Below are 7,957 nucleotides of genomic sequence, written 5' to 3' on the forward strand. Positions count from 1 at the left end.
TCGTACGTAAGAACGAGGGGAAAAAAACAGGTTATTGTGAAAGGGAAGTAAAACAGGTTATTGTGAAGAGCGCCACAAATGTGGCTCTGACTGGGGATCACTGGACCTCTGTTAGCAACAAGAATGATCTTTGTGTGACAGCTCATATTATAGATGATGAATGGAAGATCCAGTCATTTGCTTTGAACATGCAGAAGACCACTTCTAGGCACTATGGAGATGCCTGTGGCAGAGGCCTGGGAAATTTAAGAAAAGTATACCATCTAAAATGGTATTAAAAAACATCTGATTTACTTCAATTCTTCCAATATCCTGAGCAAAACTCCCAAAATTAAACAACATTTTTGGTCAGAATTTCCAATGTTCTGAACTGTTTTCTGCACTCATATATTGGTCTGTGTAGTAGACTGGTGGAAAAATAAACAAGATGTTGAAGTTTGATTATGTTCATTGATTCATTCATCATTTAAACTTAAATTAATATTTCTCATGTTAAATACTGAAATGCGATTAAAATGCGATTAATTAATTACAAAGCTTCTGATTAATTCGATTAATTTTTTTAATCGCGTCCCACCCCTAATATATATATATATATATATATATATATATATATATATATATGCATCAGTCTCATTTTTTCTCTCTTCCTCTCGTTCTGTCCATCTCTTTTCTGAAATGTTGGTATGCGTCCAGCAGTCTCTCTGCATGTCTGCTCCACTGCTGTTCTGAGCACGCTCAGTAACCTTCAGGTAATCTCTTCCTTTGTGCCCTACTAGGCTCATCGCTGGGGTTTGTGTGAAGAAGCCCATAAAGGTGCCCAATTCTCGCTGGGAACCAGGCACACAGTGGCCCTCTCCCAACCAATCAGGAGGAGGCACAGAGGTGGCGGTGCACGTGTGTGTGTGGGGGGGGGGCAGGTGTTTGTGGGGGGGGGGGGGGGGGGGGGGGGCAGGTCTCTCAGCGGGACAGTCTTCTCTGGTCTGCTTTAAGAGGGCGAGGCCGGAGCTGCCAGTCTCCTGCTGGGGAGGCCGACCCTCGACGGCCAGCCTTTCAGCGCTGGTGTGAAATCTGTCCGTGCAAGAATCCTTATCGCCCTCGAGCAGCTCGGCCGGTGTCGATTCACAGCGTTGACACTGTGCCATGAAGCTTCAGGGCCACGCCCCCACACTGGGCCACGCCCACACTGGGGCCAGCACGGGACCGGCTGCAAATGCATGTGTGTGCACGAGCCTGTGCGTGCGTGAATTTAAGAGACAAACGGAGTGTGTGCACATGTGGCACTCGTGTTTATCATACCACACAAGAAAACATAAAACCAGCATAAACACTGGACAGAACTGGTTTTATTATGTACGCTAAGAACTCTCTAATTACCATAATCGTCAGGTGAAAAACATGGTGACGTAATCCAAAACTCAGGGATTAATTAACCTGGAATATGTTAGCGTCTTGCCACCCAAACTACAATGTGTCACAGCAGTTATCAAACAGTGTGATTATTCTTCACACTCATGCTGTGTTGGGTTTACCCCACGTTAACATGTGAACCGCATCAGTACTTTAGTGTTTGTGTTGTTATGACCCAATCTGTTCTCGGCCCAAGTTGTTGCGCTCTGCACCAGAGGAGAACACTTCATACCTGCCGTTCGTTTTCATATAAAGCACCTTCACTTCTCCGTCTCGCAACCTCCAAACCTGAAACACTGTTAATTACTTAATTACTACGCTTCAGATCCCTAAACACTTACAGACATAACAAGAGAGAGAGATAAAGAGAGAGGGAGACAGAAAGAGAGAGAGAAATATACTGCCATTTGTTACTAGCGTGACATGAGACATGACAATTGCCTCCTAGCACAATTAAGCAAAAACTAAATTTTTTAACAACCAACTAAAATTACAGTTAATTACTACACAATGACAACAGGTGTGATTTCAGCGCTTTCCACCAACAACAGTTTTGATTGGCTGTAATTAAGAATGAATGCTGAATGACACCAGAGGCCAAGACTGTCTGCTCTTTACCTAAACAAAACTGACAGCTCATACTGAACTGAATTAATGATTTGCTCTAAACAAACAGGCTTTCTGGCATTTAAAATCATGTTTTTTCTAATCTACAAAAGCAACTTTCAGTAGTAAAGATACACGGGAAATGCTAACATGTGTTGTTGCTGAATTCACTGGGAAAACATTTTTCTACTTCTGGGTAAAAGGTATCTAAACATAAAAATGTAATCATTGGATTTACTGAAGAAATTATGGAATAAGATGTAATAAAAAAGAATTAATATCATTCTTGCATTTCATTTATGTCTATTTTAATGTCTATTTTACATTGCAGTTAATCTAATTAAAACTATGCATGTGTAAACTACTTTGGTCTCGTGACTCATATATATCAATCATTGATTTTAGATTACATTTTTCATCATCAAATTACATCATTTGACTGACTACACCGATACGAACGAAATGCGTTAACGTGTCTAATAACTGGAGAAATTGAAGAATTATTGATTATTCATTGTCAAATTATGCACTTACATATGCATTACATAGATTGTAGCATCCTTACATGGACGGTAGTTATAGGTTGAAGAGAAATAAACTTACAAAATTTAAAAGAAAATGTATTTAATGTATTTTAAAATCTCAAACGGGCTTTACAATATGCTAATAGTCCACTTTTATCTGTCTTCGCAAGCATCAAACATGTATCCTTCATTGCTTATTTTAAAGCGGACCTGTTGTGACCTTTAACCGTGGATGATGATGATGATGGTGATGATGATGATGACCGCCTCGTGAAAGGGCTCGTGTTTTCTGCCCTAAATCCGCTGAGATGAACGAGAATTTCACACCACAGTCGAGGGATATTTAATTTCCTTTAAAACCTCAACTTTAAAATGGCCTATTGAAGAAACATTAAACATTTACAGCTGATTTTATTTTGCTTAATAAACTAATAAAATTGTAACAATTGTAAAATTGTGTCATATTGAGGAGTAGGGGAGCACGAAGTAGCTCCATTTTATAGCTTTAACCTTGGACATTATGAACGCAGGAATGTATGAAACAGGCCCTATAAAGACGGTCCAAGGCGCGTCTAACGTCAGTCGGCTCGCGTGCGCTGCTCCGGTGACGCGCCTCTCCGTCCCGCCCGCTGAGCGCAATGACAGTTAACCTTTCGCGCAGAGACTTCTGGGAGCGCCGCCAACTTTCTCGCCCAAGGTGGGCTCGCGAGAGGGTGACGCGCTCATTACAAACTGGGCGAGCCTCGAGGCGCGTGCCCGCGCCGCGCCACCGGCGTCCCCGCGGAGCTCGTGAAGCTGCCGTCGTCCACCTCGTGCATCAGTGCCTCGCGCCAGGTGTTGATGAGGCCTCTTCTGTACACGAGTTAACAGAAGTGAGAACTTGAAGTCCTCCAAACTCAAGAAAAAGACCGAGGCTTTCGAAATTGTAAATACTGTGAAGACTTATTTTCATTTTATAAGCTGCTGTGTATAAGAAAGTATGATAAGAAATAAATATAGTAATTACTGATTCAGAAATATGTAGGTCTAAAATTGCAAAATAATTTGATTGTCTTTAGCTTTGATGGTCTTTAGCAATGATTAAACATAAGATTAGACAATTGTTTATAGTCAGTAAAAACTGTCCATTGACAATTTCTTTTATGTACCTTAATCTGGAATGGCAGCCTGTGGTTATTTCAGGAGAGTTTTAATGCAATATTTGTTCTTCCCCAGTAGTCACTACTGTAGCCAGCTCTTGACTGTCAGTAGTGGGGTAGCATTGTTCTGTCAATGGATGGCTAAACGAATATCCTGTCATGGCATATCCTGAAGCACTCCAAACGTTTGATCTCTGAGTCCTGCAAGCTCCCATTGTTGAGCCGAGTCACTGGCCCAAACAGTGAGAGTTAAGAAGGTGGTGAGGAGGACTGGGTAGGGGTGGGGGCATCTAGTGGAGGTCTCTCTCTGCCTCCCTCCCTCTCTCTCCCTCCCTCTCTCTCTCTCTCTCTGCCTCCCTCTCTCCCTCTCTCTCTCTCCCTCTCTCTCTCTCTCTCTCCCTCCCTCCCTCCCCCTCTCTCTCTTTTTCTCTCCCTCCCACCATCTCTCTCCCTCCCTCCCCCCCCCTCTCTCCCTCTCTCCCCCCCTCTCTCTCTCTCTCTCTCTCCCTCTCTCTCTCCCTCCCTCCCCCTCTCTCTCTTTTTCTCTCCCTCCCACCATCTCTCTCCCTCCCTCCCCCCTCTCTCTCTCTCTCTCCCTCCCTCCCTCCCTCTCTCTCTCTCTCTCTCCCTCCCTCTCTCTCTCTCTCTCTCCCCCCTCCCTCTCTCTCTCCCCCCTCCCTGTAATGAAGTGGGTCAGTGTTCAGGCAGAGCTCAGCAGGATGACGGGCTGGGTGTGAATGAGAGACGACTACAGACAGCAACCATATCACCCATAATGGCTAAAGACCAAACCAGAAATAGTCAAACCTGTACAAAATTCAATTACATTTACTTATTATATTAATGTATATGAATATTTAAATTATATATAAACAATTTTTAAGTAAACTAATTGGGGACAACTCACATGCAGCAATATAAGATAGGTGGCCTCAAATGAGATAATAAACAGTGCAGGCAATGGTAAGTGAATATCCAATATGGATAATAATTGGAGTCCATAGGCTGAGAGCAAAGTTAGATAGAACTTAATTCTTCTAAACTACGGTGAGTATGGGCCTCAAAACTGCCTGTTACTTATATTATTCTAGAACTGCTGCTAATGTGAAGAATAAAATTGTAATCCTAGGTGAATCCATTTATGCTCCAGAGTGACTCTGACACATGGATGTAGATTTAATACAGTATGTCATCTTTAAAACCTCCAGGCCACTTGGTGTCAGTGTAATGGTTTCATAACATTAAGAATAATGAATGGAAATAAATACTTACTGCTTCTGTGAAGTATTTTTGGAGCACCTCAAATATTAAACCTGGCACCACTCTGAGTGTCATTAAATTCCAGGGGTGTCAATACAGCATCACAGATACTTGATTTAGCATCCTTCTCTTGGGTGGGGCATATCTAAAACAAAACAAAAACAAAGTGAAACAAAACAGCTGAACTAATGCTAACAACAATACCTTCTGACTTTAATCTGGTCTGAGCCGTGAAATCACAGAGTACAGCCTGTATTTGAATTCAGGTGAAATCACAGAGTACAGCCTGTATTTTAAGACTTGACAAACTCAAGTGAAATCAGTGAGTCAGGCTACATATTACAGGTACAGGTAATATGTACCATATAATTGACACTTTGACTGCTCTGTAACTCAGACACATTATTTCATCAATGAATATTTGAGTTTAGAGAAGCCGTTGTCTTATAAATGCACCTTATAAATTATATAACTTATGTTTTTCCTTGACATCATTTACATTTACAGGGATCAACTCCGTGAAGCTAGTATTTATGTTACATTACAACATTTAAGCTCAAGTCCTAGGTGATATAATGCAAAGTAAACAGTGCACTTTTCTGGCTAGTCTAACTTCACATGAAGGTTGACCTCCATTTTCCACACCTACTTAAGGACACCTGACCCATGACCTTGAACCAAAACCCTGGAATTCAGTGAGACTAAACGCTGAGAGTAAACTGGTGGACCCAAGGTAGCTGACCTCAGCTTTCACCAGCGTTCCCAAATTGTTGGAATAAGCCTTTATCTCCACTGCATTGCATCTCTGAGTGTTTACTAAAGTTTTACACATAATGCTTTGTAACTGAATAGCTTTCCATTATTCTACTGCTCTTCAGTTCCACACTGTACTCAGGTTCGGTTTACCAGCGGACCTTTGAGGTCGGCCCCTCACCTCTGACCTCTTATTCCATATCACCTAAACCAGGCCCCTACGTGAAGTCTTATGAGGTTCAAAACTACCAAACTACAGAAACATTCATCAACCATGCCACTACTCACATGAACAATTAAGACAGATAAGTGGAGTTCATCATTAATACCTTGCACAACTGTTTTCAAGTCTGTATCTGATAAAGGATTACATGATTCTCATATGAAGTACTACTGGACAATATCCACTGTGACTGTATGGAAGATTTAGGAATGACTGCTGTGTACTATGAGCTACTCTTTAACCAAAAGTCACATTTCGTGTACTAACAAGACCAGTAACACGTGATATTATTTTACACCCCTCTTTATAAAAAATTTTTAAACAGCCAGAAAACTGTAATTTAGTTTATAGATTCTCTGTTACATATGGTCCCTTGAAGAACTATAATGAAAAACGTCTTTTTAGTTGAATACTGAGAAACCATCTTCTTAGTCTTAAATACTTGTTGGAATATTCTTACTGCAGGCTTTGACGGCTTAGCTAGTACGTACGCTTAGTTGAACACGTTAGTGTAATTCCTGGTTCAGATTATTCAGCTCCCAGATACTTCCAGCAGGTCTACTTCAGATGATTTTACAGAGTAAAGATAACCTTTTTATACTGATATTGGTGCATTGCTGAAATATGAAAGGCGTAAATCAAGATTCTTAACAAATTCACATCTCGTTTTCATTCATGTTCTATGTTGGGTGTTTTCTAGCTAAAAGGTCCTACACACAACACAATAACCAAACACACAATGTTGCCTGTGGTCCGCCATATCACTCATGATGCTTATATTTGTCCACATCACATACACACATACACATACTCACACACACACACACAAATCATATTTAATATTACACACATTCACCTTTTGGATTTTGATAAATTTTTCACCTTTACTTCACAGAAAAATCCTAAAAGACTTCACAAACATCGCTATGAAGAGCCGTGAAGCCTTTTAAGTTCAATGGGTTTTGCAAATTAAATTAAAGGCTTAGTCCCCAAAGAAATCGAGAGCATATCATTAGGACAATTATACTTTAATAATACCACGTTAATTGAAAACCAAACCGTGACCTGGTGGAGCGTGCGTTCTCCAACACCATCTCTCATAAAAATGGCCTTTGGGTTGATTTACAGTAGTACTTACATTGGGACCTAATGAGTAGATTAATATAAAAAAAACGGGGCAACTTTTTTAATTAGGGCAGTCATTCCTGAGAACAACATACTTTCAAGATGACAAGAGCTAATATGCACGGGGAGATATTAGTGGCTTTAACCTACATAAAAGAACCCCACGTAAGGCCAAAGTCTAGCCATCAGCGTCGGAGGCTTGTGGGTAACGTTTAATTAGCTGTAACGTTAGCACATGAATCTGGAAACCGGAGAGGAGGAAAAATAAACTACTGAAGGAAAATGAACAACTTCAGGAGAAAACAGCAACTCAAACGGTTCGTTTGCCTTTGGGGGATCAACAGTGTTCTTCAGGCTTAGAATAGGTCGTTTTTTTTCATTATGCAACGCAATTCGTGTAACATTGAGTCGTGCGTTTTAGGTTAGACTCACCTAGACTTGTTATCTCACACTCTCTACCAGACATGTTACTGGCAAGCTGGCCGTTACAACAAACACGTAACAAAACGAGTGTATATTTCTGTTATTGCGTGAGTGAAATATTGGGACGTGTTTGGACCATTACCTAAATCCCCGTTTGAAAGGCTGCTTAAGAAGCTTAGAGATCTCCCTGCTGGCGAGAGAGCGGTGTGAGCGGCGCGTTCAGCTTGGCTGCGCCTTTATTAAGTTAGGTGCACGCGGCCCTGCGCGCGCGCTACAGCTGCGCCTTTATTAAGTTAGGTGCACGCGGCCCTGCGCGGGCGCGCGCGCTACAGCTGCGGGTGTCAGGGCTGTAAGTGAGGAGAAAAAGCCCCGTCGTGCACTGGTGAATTCCTCGCTTGTCCTTGTCATTCAAATAGGTAACATAACTGATATTCCATATAACTAAGACGTTCTGAAGAGCTGAGAAGTCCTATCAAACACCTAACCTCCCTGAA

The 7,957-nt window shown here is 41.5% G+C and overlaps 1 long non-coding RNA gene across 1 annotated transcript; it reads right to left on the reverse strand.

Annotated features, from left to right (window-relative positions):
• Positions 1–947: 947 nt before the first annotated feature.
• LOC143482948 (uncharacterized) lies at positions 948–7,687 on the reverse strand. Its single transcript, XR_013122335.1, has 3 exons — positions 7,606–7,687; positions 4,952–5,084; positions 948–3,909 (listed from the first exon to the last, which is right to left on the reverse strand). It is a non-coding gene; the product is annotated as an uncharacterized LOC143482948 (long non-coding RNA).
• Between the last annotated feature and the right edge of the window lie 270 nt (positions 7,688–7,957).

This window comes from Brachyhypopomus gauderio, chromosome 19 (assembly GCF_052324685.1).
Source record: "Brachyhypopomus gauderio isolate BG-103 chromosome 19, BGAUD_0.2, whole genome shotgun sequence".
In the NCBI taxonomy this organism is placed as follows: domain Eukaryota; kingdom Metazoa; phylum Chordata; class Actinopteri; order Gymnotiformes; family Hypopomidae; genus Brachyhypopomus; species Brachyhypopomus gauderio.